The sequence below is a fragment of the Labrus mixtus genome, chromosome 21 (assembly GCF_963584025.1).
Source record: "Labrus mixtus chromosome 21, fLabMix1.1, whole genome shotgun sequence".
In the NCBI taxonomy this organism is placed as follows: Eukaryota; Metazoa; Chordata; class Actinopteri; order Labriformes; family Labridae; genus Labrus; species Labrus mixtus.
The window spans coordinates 3,355,954-3,378,573 of NC_083632.1; the positions used below are offsets into that span (position 1 = coordinate 3,355,954).

The window sequence follows — 22,620 nt, forward strand, 5'->3', positions numbered from 1 at the left end:
AACAACATGTTACTCAAGAGCTAACCTCCTGAAGTTATCTAGATATTTTCAGGTGTGCATAATGTGAAAACAGCTTTAGAAAGGAATTAGTTATTCACCATGTTAGCTAAAAGTGAGTTAGCTGCTGGTAGCTAATATGTTGTAAAATGTGTTGCAGTACTTTGGCATAAAGCCCAATGTCTCTCTACAGTTAGAGGCTTCATCACTGTGAGTCATGCATGCATGAATGCAGCGAGCTATCGGGAGAGATACGCGATCAAAAGCAGAGTTAACTCATTAGCATGTGAGAGTCCTCAATGTGTCTTCTTCTTTTTCTAACTTGGTGGATCTGCTTTGTTCTTTGGAGGAGACTCTTCCTGGAAAATCGAAGCGGTGATTAAACCGTGCATGTAATCAAATAGCATCTTCCTGCAGTCTATACCATCCCATACAGAGAAATGTCTACTTTTAGTGCAGGCCTTCACACACACACACACACACACACACACACACACACACAAACACACACACACACACACACACACACATAGACGCACTGACACTGATGATGGTTGAATGGAATCTTTCATGTGTGTTGCAGCATTTGCACTTAAAATGAACCTTTATTCTCTTCCAACTCCCCCCTCCATCTCTTCAAATTGAAAACCATCAAATGTAAAATGTCACACTTTCTGGGCATCCAGAGCTGGAAGATTGTGTCCCACTCACAGCTGGTGATTTCCTGCGTATTTATCTGCTTGATTCGTGACAGAAAAATCTCTTTTTGAGGCTCATATCGTCACACTTTTATTTTTTTTCACTCGGCACCAAATTTCTTCTGAGAGTGTGCAGAGGAGGCAGAAATCTTTTGAATCACAGCATTATTTCATACAGTAAGCAATGCCTGCAGTCGATTGGAATTCACTCTTTATATATGAATATAAAGAGCGATCACTTTGCCATATGTTTGAGGGATTCCTTGGCTTCGTTAAATTCAGGATCCTCAACGGTTTCGGCCTATTTGAGCTTTTATGGTCATTTTGTAGAGGGAGGGGATGCTCCGTTTATACAGCTGTTTTTCATCTTATTGATTTCGATCAAAATAAGTGGATCATATTATCCCTCGAGGTTTAAATTGAATGAAGATATGATGACAAAGGTGAATAATATCCACTTCAATCTTTCCTTCGATCTGTCCATACAGTTATTGATTTTTTTTTAGGTGCCATTAAATATGTTGAATGATGCACAGCAGCCTTTGCAACTGCAGACAAAAATCAATATCATATACTGTCACAGTGCTGTCATCAAAAAGAGTGAACTGTATTGCTTTGTCAGTGTAATTTAAAAAAATAATAATGGTCATACTGTCCATGAAATGGTGTGCCTGGATTGAGTCTTGTCTCACTGTTGGAAAAGCATCAAGATTATGGTTGAAAATACATTTTAATGAGTAATTTGTCTTTTTATTTTTAACTATTGTGTCCACTAATTTACACCTATGCAAAGGTGCTGCAACAATTTATCCAACTATCAGTTATTTTGTTTATATATTTTGTTTATTAGCTTCTTATGGCATTTTTTCCAGTAAAACCACCAAACATTTGCTGGTTGTTGCTGCACATTTACTGGTTACCTGCTGTGTTTTGTTTTTTCCATTGTTAATGGAACATCTTTGTGTTTTTGGCCTGTTGGTAAATACAAATCAAAGATATGAAAGCACATTTTGAGGAATACCATTTTTGTAATTTAAAGCATCCTGGTAGGTGGTGCCGGTAGTAGTGGTTAGTGCGTGCTCCCCATGTACAGAGGCCGTAGTCCTCTTGGCGGTCTGCCCCCGGGTTTGGATCCAATCTGTGACTCCTTTCCCACATGTCATTCCCCACCCTCTCTCTCTCTCCCCTGTTTCTGACTCTATCCATTCCCCTGTCTCAAAATGATTATTTATGATTGACCCATAAACTACTTGGGTAATTATTTCTACAATTCTACAATTCAGTTATTCAATTATTTGAGCACTTTTTAAATTGTGTGTCAGAATCTATAGGGATTTAAACGATTAGCTGATCAATCAGTTGGATAAATTATTTTTCATATAGCTAAAGGTTTAACCAAAATAGACTGAGAGTATTTGATGCTTTTCATTATATGATTTTTAACTTATTATTTTTGAGGAGGTTTGACTTGATGTTTGGATAAAACAAGCTAATAGAATAAGATCCCTCAGGTTGTAGTCACTCCTGTTTAATTTGAGAGATTTTACGATTAATTGATGGATGGAAATAATTTAAATAGCTTTTTATGGGCCTATAAATAAACTATTTACTGCAATGCCATTGGAGAAAAGCACAAAATCCTCATTTGTTTGAGAAGCTCTAATAAAAAATATTCATAATTGTTGTCAACAACCTGTCTGTTGACTAATTGGTTAATTGACCTACTTTCCCGCCTCTGAATCTTATAAAATGTAGACTGATATTGCTGTTTTAGCTTTATTTAAAAAAAAATGCATATTTTGCTTACTTAGCCTACATTTACACATCATTTGTTGAGAATATTTGTCAGCTTTCAACTCCCCAGTCATATTACCTCATCAGTAACGTGTCATGTACCTCACACAAGGTGGACTGATCTCACCTTTGCACAGAGGGGAGGAGGCAGGAGGAGGGGATGGGGCATGAGCACACTGGTAATGAAGTCAATAAATAAGCAGAGCAGAGGAAAGGAAAGGGGGACGAAGACATGTGTCTGTGTGTACAGTGTGTGCTTTACAGTGGTACTCCTGTAGAGAGCGGTAGATAGTTTTAATAAGTGCTCACACAGTCTGACTGTACTGTACATAAAGCGGAGGGAGGGAGGAGCGAGCGTGTAGTATTTCTTTTTCGGTTCTTTCCCTCCTGTCGCTGCAGCCCGTCCAAACGCTCCTGTAGGCTAAAGGAAAGGCAGCAAGGAAAAAAGAAGAAGGGGACGCAAACTATTATTCCCACGTTTGAGCTTTGCAAGACGGAGGACGAGGAGCTGCGAGAGAAGGCAGAGGAGGAGGAGGAGGGAGATAATTTTGACAGTGCGAGGCGGAGCAGCGTTAGCGGAGGAGCCCGGCTCGGAGTGAGTGTGAGAGGGGGGGGACGTGGAACCACTCAGCGCCGCTACACTCGTGCAGAAACCCGGAGGAGCCCCGCTGACTTTCTCCCGCTTCATTACCGCCCTCATAACCAAAAACCCGTGGCTGGTTGTCCACGCTGCGTGGGGGGGTGAACCGCCGGTAAGTGTCGTTATCTTTGAGGCTCCGCCGTGCAGTAGTGTGGCGGTGCTAGCTTGAGTAGCCCGGGCATTGCTGCTGCTGGTGCTGCTGCTCGTTTGACAGATCAGCCAAGGTACACACCGTGTCCATGGTGCTGCATTCAGGCTCTTAACCTCGTTTATCTGCAGCCATTACTCCACTATTGTTGACGTTTTCCCTCTGCTGAGAGGTCGCTGTCAGTGTAACATTACCGGATATTACTGCATAACGGTAATGCTGCCCCTTTTTTTTTTTTTTTTGCTCTCTTGCACTGTGTTATGCCTGAACTATCATGTGCTGCTTACACACACACACACACACACACACACACACACACACACACACACACACACACACACACAGGCCTGAACTTGGATTTATGCCTGCCTGCCTGCTGCACTCACGCATGCACACACACACACACACACACACACACACACTCAGAAAAAGGTAATCGATAAGGGTCTTAAGTTATAACTCACCCGTAATATTCCTCCTATTGGCAGCGTTTCAACTCGGTTACTTGACCGTAATTTGCTGTCCTATAGTGTGTTTTCAATGCATACTGACCCCCTCATTTTCATTGGATTAGCATTATAATAGTACTATTGCAGCACAGGAAGGGAAGCCCACCTCCAGTCAAGCTTGCATGTGCTCATTTTTCTCTGCCATGGGGAAATTGGGTCATTAACATTCACACAATCCATGCATCTCTGTGGTAATATAACTGTGTAGCTTAGCCCCTGATGTGCACAGACTGCCATTTAGAGTTAATGAGTCTATTTTTGCTTCCTGTTAATTATCACTGTGTCATGCAGCCCATGATGACACTGTCTGATCTTGCTTGCGCTGTGTTGATCAGAAATTGCCAGGGTTTCCAGAACAGACTGTCCTAGTGAGGAGGCTTAATGTGCATTGCATCAAAACAGTGAGTGTTGGTGGGGGTTTAAATTACCACATACACTGGGACTTGTTGTACAGGGAAAAGAAAAGGTTTGTTTTGGAGGAACGTCACCAAAAAGTAGAGGGCAACTCAGTGAAAATGTTTGCAGTTCTTGCTGGATGACAACACTGAAAGAACTTACTTTACAAATGGCATAACATTAATGCATTGTTGATAATAAGAGACTGATTGATATATCAACTGGGCAGTATTATCTAGCAGATATGGGTGAGGGATCTGCAACCAGTATGTCTGTATCGTAGGTTTGTTTTAAACACATGCTACAGAACATACAGTGCAGACAGCAATGCTCGGAGTGATTTAAATCAGTGGTTTCTCAACTGGTGGGTCAAGACCCAAAGGTGGGTCACTCATCCATTTTCAGAAGAAGTGTGACTGGGGGAAAAAATGGTGTTAAAAAAAGTCTGTGAAGCACATAAACATGTTTTGTACTGTTGCTTCGTTTTAAAAAAAAAAAAAAAAAAAATCTGATTGGTTGAGAAATAAACAGACATTTGGGTGGAGGTAAGAGTTGGTGGTGGTGGGTCCTGAGGTTATTCAGATGAGAACCTCTGATTTAGATGATTTCATGACATTGTTTTTCCCAGCACACAGAGACAGCATGGACTCCGAGCACTGTCTTCAGCACATGCACAACTGAGACTGTCTGCTCTGATAATCAACTTATGAATTAAATACTCTTTAAGAATCCTGCTGGCTACCTTTGCATGCTCATTTTGCTGCTTAAAATTGGTGACATATCTATGTAGAAAATGTCATTGCTGCCTGGAAATGACATTTTTCAGCATCCATATTTGGCAATCAGGCAATTTTCCCGCTCTAAAATTGGTGTCGGTATCAGTTGCTAAAATCCCACATCTGTTCCCGCTCTTATAATAATAGAACTTAAAAATGCTTAAAGTTGCCAAGACAAACTTCCCTTGTCAATCCCAGTGCATGGACTGGCTGCTGACAGGCTCCTCTGACACTTAATCATTCACTCAGACCTTGTGAAAATCCTCGACGAACATAATCTCGGTGCATGATTGACCACAGCACAACATGAACATAATGGTGACAGTGAGTGCGTGTGCAGCTGTTTGTGTGCGAGGGTCTTCATCCCCACATTACAGCACTGTAATAATTAAATCACTCAAAATGTAACCGCCCTTTTTTGTTGTTGCTCATAGCCCTTCTCCAGCGTCTTGAGTTGCGTTCATTCTCACAGCGGCGTCTCGCGCTGCAGCTGATAGAAAGTGACAGTCTGAGAGCTGGATGCTTTTCGCAGTTGAATTCATCAAGCTGGCAAACAGAAGCGTTCCCTCTGGCACGCCGGGGCTTACTTAAAAAAAAAAAAAAAAAAAAAAAAAGGCAGAGTGTATGGATTTTCCATCGACAGCGTTGCAGATTCAAAGCATCTGGACTTGTTGACGTCTGAATGTCTTTGCAAACTTCCCAGAGGTTGCAGTCTTAATTTAAAGAAAGAAGACAGAACAGGAAGTCATGTGTGCACTTTTAGTAACCATGCATCCTTCATATGCATTTTAATTAACTATTAAGGGTTAATAATGTTGCTATAATGTAAATGTATGTAAAGCTAAACCCCCTGTACACAAAAACAGGCTTAAATATAGGACTAATTTATGTCAGATCAGCTGGTCGGGCCCCAGATGCCCACCGTTCATTAATCATTAACCACGCGTTCAAATTGCAGTGTTCTCTCCCCGGGTTGATTATTAGCCACGGACAAATCCGCCATTCACGTATTAACGTTTTCTCCAGGGATAAGAGAAGAGTAGGCTGTGAAGAGGGGAAAAGATGGAGTTAAAAAAGTATCAAGTTTGGAAATAATTAAATAAACCTATAGGAAAAACTTTTAGTGGATGTTTGTTCATGCATACACTTGACTTTTCCCCTTCACTTGAAATGGTTTCCCATGCATAAGAGCAGAAACTGTGGAAGCAGCGGCTGCGCTCCTATATGATGTAACGGTGTCGTGTATGTGAGAGAACACAGGCGATGTATGGGTGTAGCCTGATGTGACCTGGTCTATATAGTCTCGTCTTCTCTCCTCGCCTCGCCTCTCTTACTCCCCCTCCCTTTTCCCCTCTCCTCTCCTGTCTTCTCTTCTTCTCCTTCCTCTGCAACCTTTTTCTCCTCTTTCCTTTCCTCACATTTTCTCCCCTCTCCACTTCTCTGCACCTCTTTTTCCCTTCTCCTCCCCTCCCATTCTCTCGTCTTCCTCTCGGCTGGGGCTCTTTCAGGGGGCCAGAGGTGACCTTCTCCGGTCTCTCCCAGCAGCGAGCACCCCAGTGGGCCTCTCTTTTTGTGACCCTGTTTTCTGTCCGTCTTTCTTCCCAGCCTCTTCCCCCCCTTCTCGATTCTCTCCCCTATTTCTCCTTCTATCCCTTTTTATTCCCCATGGTGGGGCAGCAGCGCTTAATGCCTGGAAACATGCAGCGATCACTTATATAACCTCGGCTGTGCAGCTGATGTCCCGGGTCTGTATCTGCTGTAAAATGATGTCAGAGCTGTCTAGAGAGGCAGAGGGGCATGCTGGGTAGGCCAATATGTCAGGAGCTCTCCCTGAGCGGAGCGCGGTGAGAGCGGTGATCCTAGGATTTGCCTCCCATTTCCTCCTTCTTTTTCTTTCTTTTGAACAGAAAGAGGTGGAGACACCAGCTGGTTAAAATGTTTGAAACATGTTCCCAGAATGCATCTCAGTGTGAAAAAATGTCCTTGTGTCTGTATGGCTGTAATAACTCTGTGGGAGGAGCTACATCGTTTGCATGAATGTCGAGCTAAATACCTCAAGACATTTCCCCCTGATTTAGATTTTTCCTGCATCGCTCGGGTCAGAGAGGTGACACATTTGCAGCTGATTAGCAGAGGTTAGCATCACACATATTTCCTCCATAAATGCACAATAAACTAGAAAAAAGAAAGACATGCCTGTGTCTCTCCTGCCCTTACGTTCTGCTTGACCTGAGTTGACTGTTGCTCATGCTATAGGAGCAGGGCCCCAAGGCGCTTCAGCACGTCGCCTGTGTTTTTCCCTGTGACTAATTAGATCAGCACCCATATGCTATAGACTTGTAGGTTGCTTCATAGGATCCATTCAGCCTGAGCGAATGCAGCCAACCACAAAATGTCATCTGATCATCACGGGTTTCTGCACTGGAACTGGGCTAATAGATTTTGTGGCCGCGTGTACAGTATAGCTTGTGTTTGTGAACATATTGTATTTAGATGCATCATGACAACAAAGCTGTCTTTATCAAGCAGCTTTTGTATGGAAACTTTTGATTTAGAATGTTTTTACTGAGTGAGAAAATCAGCCTTTTTATGTACATGAGGTTGCTCTTTGTCCTTCTGCCTATACATCATTACTTTTTTTAAACTCCTTAATAGTCCAAATAAAATCAAGTTGTGCTGCCGCTGCTTTAAAGGGAAGCGGTGGCATTTCTGTACAATCATTACACAATTACAAGTGACAGACATTTTCCCCAGTTTGAACTTTAAAATGGATTTATCTCCCAGCTGTACGGTATTGTTTACTTGTTCATGTATTGGCAGGTAGAATGTGAAATGATTTTACCTCCTAAATGTGTATATCTGTATAGGCTGAACAACTTCAACCAGGTTTTTAAACTTTGATGCATTCATGTAGGAATCAAACGATATCAATCACCTTTACGTTACCAAGGCAACAAATTCAGCGTTGTCTAAATCACACAAATACGTTGGCGACGTTTTGGTTTTTATTTGTGCTTTGTAGACAGCGTCTTCTCTTTGTAAGAAAAACAAACATAGCTTCAGCATTTTCATGAGATGACTTAAGCAGTGGTTCTCAACTGGTGGGTCGGGACCCAAAAGAGGGTCGCATAGCCGTTTTCAAGGGTCGGGAATGTGTGCATGAAAATAAAAAAGTCAAACAGTCTTTGAAGCACTTTTTTTATCATTTAAAAAGTTAGTTTTGTGTTTGGTCTGTCATGTTGTATACCGTCCGAGGTCCAAACTGTACCATTGTTTTCATTAAACTAATCACATTGGCTGAAAAATATCAGAAATTTGGGTGGTGATTTGAGTTTGTGGTGACTCGGGAGGCTAGACTTGTTGAGAGTCACTGGACTAAAGGACTTGAGAAACGTCTGTATTTGCTGATCTCTGAATTTGAATGGACCGTTCTGCTTTCTCTCACAGCAGCTTTAGGTAAAAAATATGACTAAAGAAACTTTTGTACTTAAGATACTATTATGTAAGGCTCGACCGATGCACGATTTTTTTGGGGCTGATATCGATATAAGTCAGGGAACACAACAGTCACACGGTGCTTGTTGCACAATTAATCCATTCAGAGCGGTCAGGATGAGTCCTGATTTGTCAACATGATAATCAAATCTTCAATGCATAGATGGCCTAGATAATCTGTCACACATAAAAATAAACTCTATTAATAGTTATGAGTCATAATCCTTGCTTTGTCCGGATGATTATTTAGCTAACAAGTGCGGCATGTGACATTTTAATAAGGTTACAAAAACAAGTCAGAGGTCATACATCCCAACTGAACAATGCTCCCAGTGTTTGATGTTGGAGAATCAATAGCAGCTAATGTAGCTAACGTGTGTTTAGTTTCATTATTGATCGATTAATGTTAGAAAATAGAGAAAAAAATACCAAGAACAGATTCCCGGAGCTGAAGATGAAATCTACATCCAGTTTATTTCATTCAGCCACAGATGTTAAAAAACATTATTAAATGATGAACCTACACATCATTTAGGCTTTCATTCAAACCAGGGCCTGACCACATTCAATCACATGGAATCTACTGAGTTATTAAAAAAGTAGGCCAAGTCAGCTGATACCTATTCATACATGAGTAATAATAAAAAGTAATGTGCATCCTGCATCCTCTCTTGCCGTGGAGGAAATTCCACGCCGTTTCCTGCTGTAAAATGTGGCGCTCAGAGTAATGAGTGGTGTCCTCAACTGGCAATACAACCCTCATTAGCGGCGAAGAATGAGGCCAACCTTTCAGCGTGATGTTGGAGCCGGTTTGTGTTGCGTTCAGGGGGCCCATGGAGCTGCACCACTGATAAGCATGCTGTCATGGTGAACACGACAAGAGATTATCAGCACCGGTCTCCACACACACCAAACAGGGGTCCTGCTGTCTTTGAGATAATGTAACAACCCCCCCCCCCCCTCCCAATCACACAACGTACTTCACACACATGACATGTCAGTCCACTTGCTCCTAGGTTGTGGCTCTTTCTTAGTGTTGTGTTTCTTTTTGGCCCCTCCCTTTTATCTCCTCATTGTAGATTAGGTTTTGTTTCTGTCTTTGTGTTTTTCAGTTGTGTCTGTTGAGCTGTGGTTTCCATGCAGAGGGTTACCAGAAGAGCCCTCCCCCACCTCGTTTTTGTCTATTCAACCGTTTTAAATTCTCATTTTTTATATAATAACCTTCATTTTGCTTTGAATTCGCCCATTGCCTTACAAAATCTCTTGTAGAAGGGTTTAAGGTTTTCAACTTTTTCAGTAAGTTGATGCTTTCTGATAGCACATGTTTTAAAGCAACACACACACTTTTATTTTGAAAGATTGATCGTACCAAAAAGTACTGATGCTACGTGAAGTTCAAAGGAGTCACACTTTCAAATGTAATGCAGCCGTTTAATTACATGCACGGTGATCGTGGTCGCATGCAGACATTCAATGCACCGTGCAGCAGTCACAGGATATAAACCATCACTCCCCCCTTCCCATTGGTGCGAGGTGAATTCTCCAGATAATATCCTGCTGTGTTCTCCCATAAGCCCACTCTGACTTGCTGCGGAAAAAATACTCGGTGAAGGCCGAGCGAAAAATTTGGCTCTTTGCGTTCCTGGAAATATCAGGAGTTTTTCAGGAGTTTTCTGCAGGTGTGAAAGCTCTTAATAGTGACTTAATTGTTAAAAACCAGGATGAAGGAGCGAAAACATAAAGAGTACTTTCAGCAAAGACGGAGCTGGTTCGAGGAATGAATTACAAAATGTGAGCATTTATGCTGTTACCATCTGCTGCTCTTTCTCTCTTTGGCCCTCTCACCAGGAAAAATAACAACAATTTGTGAAAATGGAGAGCGAGGAGAGAGAGAGGAGGGAGAGAGAGAGAGAGGAGAGAGAAGAGAGAGCGAAGAGAGGAGAGAGAAGAGAGAGAGAGGAGAGAGAAGAGAGAGAGACAGAGAGGAGAGAGAGAGGAGAGAGAGAAGAGAGAGAGAGAGGAGAGAGAAGAAAGAGAGAGAGACAGAGGGAGAGAGACAGAGGGAGAGAGAGAAGAGAGAGGAGAGAGAAGAGAGAGAGAGAGAGAGGGCCGTTTTACACAGCCGCACTTCTTTCATAATAACTCCAGTCAGCTTGGCTCTGACCGGTACAACTGGGGCCACTCACAACTGGCTTTTCATCAACGGGAATACTTGGCACCCAGACCCGTGAGGTTTATTTTTGCCAGGGCGAAGCTGAGCACTTTACGAGGACGAGTCCATCCCACATTCGCTGGCACTCAGCTGTTACCGCTTGCTCTCTTTGAGAGCCGCCACCGTTTATGCAGTGGGAGACAAATGAAGTCACTACACAGTTTGCAGACGTATTAAACAACCAGTTCCCAAGACAATAAAGTAGCTACAATTTTATTTTATTTGACTGTGTCGTAAACACTGAGACGTTGTGGCGTGCAGAGGGATTCCCTTCTTGTGGATTTGAAATTAAACTGGTAATAATGATTTCAGTATCTGTGCCTCTGGGGCGGCAGATAATCAGTTTATAATCAGAGTTCCCGAGAGGAATGAATGTGTGAGTGTGAGTCAGTTTGGTTGTAGGCCGTAGAGACAAGAGAGTTTATTAATAAAAGAGATCAAAATGATTGAATTTAGTTTTATTATGCTGTGTGTGTGATCATTTGTGAATACCTTCATTTCCAACTGACTTGATTAATTGCATTTTTTTTGGTCACTGAAATGCCAGAAAACTCCTTCAGCCAACTTCTTCAAACTGGTTGTTTTATCAAAACATTGGGTCAACAATCTTCATATTTGACAAAGTGTAACCAAATCATTTAGACTTTCATCATTTAAAGGTGTAATATGTAGAATTTTTACACTACAAAATCTAAATTAAATCTTAAATTTTTGTCAAGTTCTTACATTACATCAAATATTTCCAACAGTTACTAAAGCCAGAGGAATCCTTCTTTTTATAGTTGTATCCTGTTGTGTCGTTGCTGCGCCATGACAGACACAACACGTTTATCATTGCCATGGAAACACCGGATGTTACGTCAAATGCTGCTACTTAAGGAACTGCTAGTGACAGCTGCCGTACTGTTGCTGTATGTGCCGCTACGTCATGTAAATAATACTTGGGAACATCGTTTGTAAACATGTTCTCTACCTCAGGTCGGTTTTGCCCGTTCATCTCGACTACGATCAACTCGGAGTGTGTTTTTTAAATCAGTAGTAGCAGAGAGAATCACTCCCATGATTCCCCGCCAGCCTCAACGTCATTTTATGTTATTGTTTTGATTGGGAGCCCCGTGGCGGTGGAATGTACATACTGTGCTTTTAAAAGGAAACAAAAATCTTTATTGATAATGGTTTCAGCTTTGATACATCCTGTTTAATAGATTTATTTACACAAATCGTTTGACCTCCTGAGCGGACAGTGTAGAGTGCTCCATGTGTTCAATGGTTAAGACGATGGCGGTAAAATGCAGACGTTATAAACTGCAAAAGAAACAGAAATCTGTTCCACCACTTCCACTTGGAAATGTTCCATGCTTTAACAGATTATCTGCTGAGGTAATGAATAACTCTGTGTAAAGAGATGCTTAGAAAACCCTACAATTAAAAAATCTGGCTGAAGCCCAAGTTCCACTATGGCCACTCTCCTCTGCTCCAACATGCTCGGTATATAGGTCAGCATTTCATTAATGTCGGAAAGAAGTCACGAGTGCACAATCATTGGACTTTTTTTGATAACCCATTGGAGCGGTTTTAATGCTATTTCCTTGCTACTGTTGCAAATAAAGCTTAATAAGTAGGAGATATGACCCAATGTTGAACCTCTCTGTCTCTTCAATACCTCTGGATTAGCAGCTGAATAAATGGTCGGCATCAAAAAAAAGAGCGACTCGAGTTTATTGCTCCCTGTTTTGTAATCGGTCATGGATGAGGAAATTCACATGGACTCGATCCAACTCCTGACGGTTTGGCAAGCTGCTACAAAACTCCACCTCTTGATCTTTGTTTTTTGTTTTTTTTAAATGTAATTATTGACATTGGACTTAAAGTCACCACACGAGCGCAGACACCTACAGTTACTTTTGCTATGTAATGGTTGCATAATCACAGTCCAAAATAAAGCCCTGTGGTTTTGCGGTTGGTCTTCAGAGAAGTTTGGTTTTCATTGGGGTCAATTAATTTAAACAAATAGAAACCTTTCTGCCTAAGTTGCTTTATCAGATTGACCCATCATGGCTTTGAGCTCCAATAAACTCTTCGTCCAATTGGCTGTTTTTCACCATTAATTTGTGACTTGAGCTTTTTGAATCACTTCATACTTTAATTTCTTAAGCCAAAAAAAAGCTTAATTAAAAACCATTTAAAGGCAGGGTTGGTAATTTCCTCCAGATACACTTTTTAACATTTCATTGGGTTGAAATTGTCTTTAGGTCCTGACAGAAATTAATAACTCATGTGCTCTGAAAAAGGAACGAAGAAAATCTGTCATCTGTAGCAGTTGTAAGAATGTAAAAAAACTTCAGCCAATGTCTGCCACAAGGTACCAATCTGATGAACCAATCCGGCGCCTCCCTGCTCGTTCTCTACCCCTGAAGAGAGACAGGAAATGTTGGGAGGAGAGAGTATAGGGGATGACATGCAGCAAAGGGCAGAGGTCAGATTCAAACCCACGGCCGCTACAAAGACGACTATAGCCTCGATCATCTTCATATTTAGCTTAACAACAGCAGAAGACTTTTAAATCATCGCTGTTTGATAACTTCTCACATCTTCTGCTTGAATACGAGCTTGATGCTTGATTTAGGTCACGACCCTGTGAGACTGGGGTGTGTGTGTGTGTGTGTGAGTTAAATACTCCCCTGGCTAAACAGTTAGACTTTGGTTTATGTTATGGCTGTCTGTGAGGTTAAAGGTCACTTCGGGGTTTGACAGTGAACCGCTCTCATCTGGGCCTCTCTGTTTCTGCACACTCAGCGCTTTTCTGTTTGAGGAAACGCACATGGACAGTGAGTGCCCATTATACAACATATCAGCAAATAGTATATTTATGTAAATATGTCAGAATTAGCACAAAAGCTACATTTCATCTTCAGTCCTGAGGCAGGTACTAAAAAAAAAAAACGCATTTAGAAAAACATGACCCCTCACAGGACAGTCAACAGAACATCATACAAAAGAACTCACAGACAATTTTACAAACTGATTGGACATAATAGTCACATAATAAATAACAGACCCACATACAGTACAGTTAGCTTATTTATAATAATTTGAGTTGCTGGAACCAAAAGAACTTAGATCATTTTTTGGTTGGAAAAAATTGCCAAATGATGAATTATTGTGAAATATATGAAAAACATTTTCTTACAATTTATTATTCCATAAATCAGATTGTATTTTTTGCAGCTCTACACAATTTCAACAGTCTTTTAAAGGCTGTTTTTCCAAAGCTGCTTGGGATGCATCCCCACTTTGTGTCATTGTCTTGATTCAAACATTGTTCACGTGTCATTTAACCTTGAGAAGGCAAAAAGATCCATGTACTGTAATAAAAAGGTGTTTTTCTTTGTCCATGTCGCTCTATCCTCATGGACAGAATCTGTCAGATGAAGCAGCAGTATCTTTACCAACAGCAGCACAATAGAGGCATGATTCACCTGCAACATGTACGTAGCTAAGGAGAGGGCATAGTGACCTTTTTAAAAAGAATTCCATAGCAACTCTGAAGGCTTAGCATGCTGACGCTCACGGTACTTATGGATCTAACCTTTAAAACCTGTGATTACAAACTCCTGTTGTGCAGCACAGCTCAGAGCCACATGTCAAAGATCTCCTTCTGCTGTGTGCAGATCTGAGTTCCTCCTTTATTTTAAGATGGACTTTTTACACTGAAATAATTACTTACATTGCCTCAAATATTTCATTTGCATTTGGACTCTAAATATTGCAGTTTATAAGAATGGCAGTTTGATATTAAAACAGACAATCTTAGAATATTTTCTGACACATAATCAGCCCTGAGAAGCACACAAAGTTGCAAGGCAGCTCATGTTGTATTTTCTCTGGTAGAGTCTCCTCGTCACACTGCTCATACTTACCTCCAGCAGACATTGTGCAGGCCGACCAATCACAGTTCAGTGCGATCGATAATATGGAGTAGGACTTTGTAATGCTACTTGGAAATTGAAAATGAATATGGAGGTTCTGGACTCATTAGCAGTTGTGAAACGATCAGGCAATGTCAGGCCAAACTCTGAATAAGCAAATTGATTTATTCAAGAATTTATCAAGATTGTAATCAACCTTTTGCAGGGCTGAAATGAAACTTGCATGGAAGGGGGAGGGGGTGTGTTAAATGGTTAATTGGCGCTTGTGTTTGTTCATGTTTCTAGTTCACTCTGTTCTATGAAAAATAATTAAACAGGATGCATGAAATCCAAATGCCAAAGGTAACATTTTCTTTGAACGCATCCCATTTGTGGTAATAATTACTTTGAATTCATGTTTTGGAATGATTTTATAAAATTTGTTCAGCTTCCGATTTGTGTGAAAGTTGATTACTGGATTGATGAAAGGGACATTTGTTCTGCTCTCGGTGTGAAACTGGCAAATAATCAGACAGGTAGCAGCTCGTGTGCAGGAGCCTTCTGGATACAAATGTATTTATCGTTTCATTTTGAGGGCAAACTGCATGTTGTGTCTTATACATACTCGGGAATGAGGCTTTTAAAAATCTATTCTGTACAACAATCATCATTGCAACAAAAACCAATACTGACTGACTCCTCCTCCATCCTAAACATAACCTAGATTTTGTGATCCAAATATTTTTTTTATTTTTTTTGCAGCATTCTTTCTGGTCTTTATTCCCTGGCTCGGGTTATTTTACCTGATCCAGGAAGAGTGTTTCATCCGTACCTGTTAGTGTTGCCAGCCAAGTGCAGGGATGGAGAGTGCCGCGCTGGGAGGTCCAGAATGACAACCTAATGCCAAACGCCCTCAGGCTGTGTTTGTGTGTGTGCATGTGTGTGCGTGTGCATGCGTTTGTCTTTGAAAAGGCATTGGGAGACTTTCTGATTTGGCAGCTCTGCAGCATTCCTCACCTGAGCTATCTCAACCGCAGCCAGTCAAACAAACAAAAAAAAAAAAATCTGGCATACAGTAGGACACTAAGTCGATTCAGTTTCTCACTGATAATGAAAGGACCTCCTCTCCCTGCGTGTGAAGGCATGTGGAAAAAGCTTACGCTTACTATGCATGTGTGTTTGTGTGTGCGAGGCTGCTGGGTCTTCTTTGCACCGTCTCCATGTGGTCGCCGTAGAGGACGGGCTCGTGTTCCCTTCGGCATAGCTGAGCCGTGGACAGCAGGAAACTCAATAGGCAAAGTGTGAGACAATCACCCTGTGATTAGTGTACAGCACCCCCCCCCCCCCCCCCAACCCAACCCAACCCCCCTGCAGGAGCTGAGGCCCTGTCAACGCCACACACAGAAAGTTCAGAGAGTTTGTATGCAGCTTCTCAAACAAGTTCTATGCATGCATGTACTTTAACACCAGCAGAGGCACATCTGATAACCGCACACACACACATGTTCTCAACACATACATACCACAGGCTGCTATTCTTAGTTAAGATGTAATCACTCAGGCTTTGACAGATCAACACATGTTGTGTTTGACACTTTGCACAATAACATAAATGAGGATATACACAAAGCAGCACATTTTTCTCATGACAAGTTCCCTGTTTGTACAAGTCTGTGTAAACTGTCTCAGATGAGTGTTTGTGCAGGACTTGTTTAATGCGAGATGACGAGGGGAGCAACAGTCTCTTAACTTTTGAACAACTTCCCTTTGTCAGAACATACCTTGTCTTGTTTATCATTGATTTACATAAAACATGTTTCAGATTAATTTGTGGACTTTGTGTTTTATAGCCACACAAATGGGACTTCTTTCTTGGGGAGTTTTTTTATGGCACAGATGCAGGAAGAGCGGATCAGTTTCTGGTGTTTTGTAACTGTATTGGCCACACAAGGTCTCTGTAATATAATCCTTAGAATATCAGATTCATACACCGATTAATCAGCCGGCTGATAATATCAGCCGATATACCATGTGACTATGGGTATCGGCTCATTTTCTCTCCAATATGTGTCCATATAACAAGGTTTATTCAATTTAAGTTAAGTTAGGCTTTTTTTTTTTTTTTTTATTAAAAAAAATCTTGTTTGAAAATATTTATAATGAGTGTTTGATAACTACATTTGAGCGATCATAGCTATAAATGTGTTTATATCTATATCAAACGATCTCTAAAGATCGAGGATAGATCTAAGAAATATATCGGTCGATATATCGGTATCGGCCCCAAAAACTTCCATATCGGTCGGGCTGTAATTAGAAGTGTTGATAGAGACTTGGATGGTTTTAGGATATGATGCAGGTATTGCAAATGCAAAGGGAGCATTTTTTTTCCCACAGATTTTTCAGAGATTTGTAGCCCAATCTGCTGCAAATGCACGAATGCAATGTAACATTTTGGCTTCTATTTGATACAGCAAACATGTAAACATTCCTCCAATCCAGTCCAATTGTATCTGTAATATGATATATCTCAGGGTAAAATCAGTGAAAAGATCCAGTGTGAAGAATTTAGTCTGTATCTTTGACAAATACAACAGTGCTACGCTATGGATAACAAAAATCCACCCTTTTCCCAGATGTTACATTTCCCAAAAGGTGTGAGAAACAACTGTTATAGATTTGGCTGGACGGACACCCAGGGTGACCCGCCGCCGCCACCGCCGGCGGCTCTCTGAGAAGAGATCCAAAAGCTGCTTGTGTTCTCTCAGTCGTGTCCCTGACCCTTGTCCAGGTTGGATGGGCTCCAGCTGGTCCCCGGCGTGAGCTCTCCCTACTTTCACATCTGTAGTCCTCCTCTGCGCCAAGGCAGGCGGTGCTGACCTTGTTTGTTTATGTCTGTGTGTGTGTGTGGGGCGGAGAAGAGGGAGAGCTACGTATCTCCAGATAAAATTAGCACAAGCAGCTAGCATAAATGCAGCAATTGTATGGGGATCTCATGTGTTGGACTGAGGGTTGATGTATTCTGCGGGTGCTTATTTGTGTTGGGTATCACGTGAAAGTACATCGTTTACAGTCTACTGCTCCCCCTGGTTATTCCTGTATACGTGTGTGTGTTACTGGGCTAAGCACGTGTGTCGGTAGACCCTTCACTGACCCGGGGGGATTAGCTGACCGAAGGCGACCCCGCTCTCCTCTGACCCCTGCCTGCTGTAGCCCTTCCCCTTGTTTTTCCACAGATTGTCACTTAAGCCGTCTGCTGTGCTACTGTACAGACGCTGTACATTAACCTCAAGGAACACACACTCTGCTTTTCATGGCTTACTCATGAAAAGCAGATTCTTCCTTCTTGCCATTCTTGTTAGTCATTCCCCTTTACTATTACATGAACTGTGAGAATGATTCATTGACAAACTTTAAGGCTGAAAAGTGTCTTCTTTAAAGCTCCTGTGAGGGAGTGTTGGCTGGTACTGAAACACATGGAAATGAAAACTGATGCGTTCCTATGACTTACAAAAGCAAACGAGACCATCAGCTTTAAGATTTATTATTTCTGCATCATTATGTCTGTAAATGCTGCCGGGGGGGTAGGTGACAGACGAGGCGATTCATATTCAGCCTTTGTTGACATGTTCTGATGCAAAGATTCACAGTGAGTGAAACATCTTTGTTGAGTGTTAAAGGAAAGCAGGATGAGATTTTTTTTCACACGTGTGCACAGCAATACCTTTATATACCAAGAGATATAAAGTACAGCTTTGTCCACAGGGGGCGCCAAAATCGACGAACCTTAAGGTCCTCACAGGAGCTTTAATTTATGTCCCAGAAAGATATCAAAATCAGTTACATCTAGTATTGTTTTATCGTAATGATTTTCATGTACTCTCGCCATGATTGACTCTATTAAAGTCTACTTTATCTGTTTATTTATTTTAGTATTATTGTCAGCTGCAGAGTTCATCATATCTGTGCAGGATTCATATTTCAAAGGAGATGATGCAGGTCGTAATCTATTTTTTTTAAATGATTTAATGTCATTGATATCGGCCTCAGTGTTGCTGTTGACTCTCCTGCAGATGGATTAAGTTACTCCTCATGCTAGATCAACATTTCCTGCTGCTGCTGCTTCGTATAGAAAGTGTTCGACTGGGGGAACATAAGGGGCAGTTTCCTTAAAAGAGTTGACACCCTGTGTTTCAAATCCCATACTCATTCTTTTTACTACAGTTCAGACTGTTGTTGGACTTACAAGGTTTAACATTTGCGTATGGTATGCAAACAATTTAAACATACTACCTAGTGTCATAATCACTTGTATTTCCTGTCCTTGTTTCCTTGTTTTTTTTTTGTCACACTGTTTGACATACGGGTTTCTGGACAAACTAGCAAAAAGCTGTCCCTTTAAGACTCCCTTGCAGAGGCCCCTTAAAGATAACCTGTCACTGATGAGATGTAGTTAAAACATGCAGGTACATGCTGTAACCACACGCAGTTAAATATAGAAGGCCACAGAACACTTTGTGAAAATGCTAATACCCACCCGTGCCACCAGGGGAAATTTCCTCTCATTATTGCGTGTGACTTCACTTAAATTCATCCATCATTCCTGCTTTACGTGACTCAGTGTGATCCTCCAGAAAGGCTTCATACTGTATGTATGATTATAATGTTGCATTTGAATGTTGTGCCAAATGATTTTATTATTAGGAACGAGCATCCGTGTATTTCCAGCGAGTGAATAATTGATTATTGAACCATCTCTGTTGGAACACGGGCCTCTTATTATGCATACTGTAGAACATATACAGCACATGTGACTGCTGTAATGGATACACACACGCCCACACAAAAAAAACACAAAATCCTAATCATACGAGCCCACACTGTGAATTTGAAATGTTGTCAGATCAAGCACGGCATGCTCTGATTTCTTTTGTCAGTTCTTCCTCTGCCATACTGTACATTAGTGGTGTGTGTGTCTATGTCTGTGTGTGTGTGTGTGTGTGTGTGTGTGTGTGCGTGTCAGTTTGTAGGTTTGAGGTTTGATACACATTTCTCTGCAGCTCCAAAAAATCTGAGTCATAGCGTTTTTTTTTTTTTTTTTACTGTAGATTAGAGGAAGGAAGGAAATTAGGAGGAAAGGAGAGAGCGAGAGAGAGTGTGAGCAGAAAATGGGTCAGACATCTGAGAGCTAGGCATTCCTTTTTTTTTCTGCAAAGGGTGTCGAGACTATCCAATTGCACCTCTTCTTTTTCTTGTTCTTTTTTTCTTGCTTTCTTTTTCTCTCCTGCTTTTTATTCTCCTCCCCCTCCCCTCTTTTCCCAACTTTCCTCGGCCAAGAAAAAGTGCAAAGAGAAGGGAGAGTTATTATGCCTGGCATGTCTGCAGAGGACGGGCTTTAATTTGGACGTCGCCCAGTTGATCAATCTCAACATTGGCTCGGTTACAGCGGTGTGTGTGTGTGTGTGTGTGTGTGTGTGTGTGTGTGTGTGTGTGTGCGTGTGTGTGTGTGTGTGTGTGTGTGTGTGTGTGTGTGTGTGTGTGTGTGTGTGTGTGTGTTTCAGACCACATGTAACAGCTAAGCTTTTAAACTATGCAAACCAGCAGATTGCTCTGAAAAGTAAGGCACAGTGGATTAATCCCGTGTGGAAATGACTTATTTTTAAACACAGGGCCGTGTAGATGAATGAATTGGATTAGAGCTGGAATGAGCCTTAATGAAATACATGCTGAACTCATCTGTAACAAAGTCAACACAAAGGAAATCAGTCGGATTTCCAAGTCTGCACAGGAGCGTCACTTTACCTGGAAAAAAAAGGGTAGTCGTACAGGTGGCACGTTGGACGATAGCGATGCTAATGTGTCATGGTAGATTGTAAGCTGATTTGGAAAGGAGCTCTCTCTCTCTCCCTCTCTCTCTCTCTGGCAAACACACATGTACTCTGATTTACACTTAAGTAACTCAGGGTGATTTGCATAATATGCAAACAGATGGATGTGATTCAGCGGGCGGTTTGGCACAGTGTCAGCCAGCCTGTAACATTTCCTGTTTGAGGCCTTTCTCTGGCATCAAGAGCACTTAGCCCACTTCTATTAGAAAGGTCTGCTTTGCTGGCAATGACAGCAGCCGTCTGAAACACACTGCAGCCCGGCTCCGCTAAGAAATCCTTCAGCAGTGCATGCCCCCTGCAGCAAGAATATTATTTAGTGACGGGCAGAAAGAGAAACACGTCGGTTTGTTCTTTCTTTTGCTTGTAAAAAAGGTTAGGGCTGATATGAAATGGCAGAATAGGGAAAATGCCTGTTTTAGTTTGCGTCAGCCCAAGGGGACATCCTCAAATGTCTTATTTTCTGAGTGCGATCGTCTAAAATGTAGATACTCAATATAGAAAAGTACAAGACTGAGAAAAACAGGAAACGCTAACATTGCAGAAGCTTACACTAATATTTATCTTTTTGATATTTCTCGCTTTTAAATGACTCAAAAGATCAGACAGTGGCATAAAAAAAGTTGCCAATTCTGTTTTCTTGCATCTCCAAGAGAGAACAATCGGGAGAAGGTTTTAACAGTATAACTGAACTAAAGGTAAGCTAGCCAACCAACCAGAAGATGTTCAGATGCAGTCTTAGGATAACAGAAAATCCTTACATCAGTGAAGACGAATATGATTTGTCAGTGTTAAAACATATTTTCCAACATGTTTTTCTTGCAGCAATTGAAGAAAAAAAGGTTCAAAATACATGCTAAGCTAATCAGACTTTTGCTTCAAGACATCACTTAAACAGCTATCGTTATTTTGGTCCAGTTCCATTTCAAAAGCTTGACGTTGTTTTTGATATGACGGCTCTGTCCCAAACGTCACATTTGTCTAAAAAGATTAACTAGGGTAGCCGTCGCTGTCGTCTTACAAGAATGATTTATTTTATATTGTGGAGATTATGATTTAAAGTCAGCCGTAAAGAATAAGCCTGCAGGATGGGCATCGTAATTTGTTAGACGTACTCTGTCACACTCGTGGGAAAGACGGGCACAATACTTCATTTAAAACAGATTTACATTAGAAAAGACAAAAAATGAAACGTTCTCTTGTTTGGATTGAATTAGCACAGAGGTACTTGTTGTTTATATCAACAATACAGTATTTGAATTTTTTTAAACAATGTTAGGAATATGGCCTGACCGATGAGGCATTTTTTACGGCCGATACCGATATCGATGTTAGGGAGAGAAAAACATCAGTTACCGATATATTGGCCGATATCTTTCTTTGATGCACCCTGTCACTGTCCTGTCTTTGAACATATCTGGAGAGATGTTCAGGGGCCACATTGTAAATACACTATTAAATAAATACTATTTTGCGCACCATAGATAGTCCTCCACAGTGTCTCCCTGCAGATGCTGCTGCGTCTTTGAATGTCTCATTTCAAATTAAAAATCTCTCTGACTGCTCAGCTGACGAGTCCAAAGTAATATCCACCTTATGACATCACACATTTCTCTTTGTCATCGTTCCTTTGAGCTGTTCATATTTAGTTTTTGATCTGTAAAAAGTTCCTTTTTCAGTGGTTAAGTTAATGAACTACCAGAAGGTCCTTACTTTATTTCAAAATAAAAGCAGGGTTGAACTCAAACAGCGAGAAATGTACTCTCAGCTTAAGACATTTCAAAATAAAAGCCCAACAATTTTTATTCTGAAATGCAAATAAATGGACTTCCAAAAAGTGATTCATCGTGAATAAAAGTTTTGATTGTTTGACAGCCCTAAGAAAAACTTTCTTGTAAGTATAAAAATCTTACAGTCTAGTGGGCTTTTATTTTGACTATGAGCATTTCAGAGAGAGTCAACATTGACTGTGGATTCAGCTGTTAGCCCTTGAACGTGAACTCTTTTCTCTCGTAAAAGTTCAACAGATGGCTACGTCCAATGAAGCATCAATCTCACCAAGAACGCTGCCAGTAACAGACATTCCTTCATTCTGTCCATTAATTCTCACTCACATCCTCCCTGTCCCGTCTGATAAGAAAATGTTCTCTGACTGTTGGGTT

General features: G+C 41.2%; 1 protein-coding gene and 1 long non-coding RNA gene across 3 annotated transcripts in view; one reads left to right on the forward strand and one right to left on the reverse strand.

The window, feature by feature from the left end:
- LOC132955552 (uncharacterized) overlaps positions 1-22,620 on the reverse strand; it is a 735,720-nt gene that overhangs the window by 407,262 nt on the left and 305,838 nt on the right. The gene's annotated exons all lie outside the window — the stretch shown is intronic.
- Positions 2,742-22,620, forward strand: part of thrab (thyroid hormone receptor alpha b) — a 167,625-nt gene continuing 147,746 nt past the window's right edge. Inside the window, exon 1 of the mRNA XM_061028425.1 lies at positions 2,742-3,241. The gene's annotated coding sequence lies outside the window, so the exon portion shown is untranslated. The remainder of the gene's footprint in view (positions 3,242-22,620) is intronic.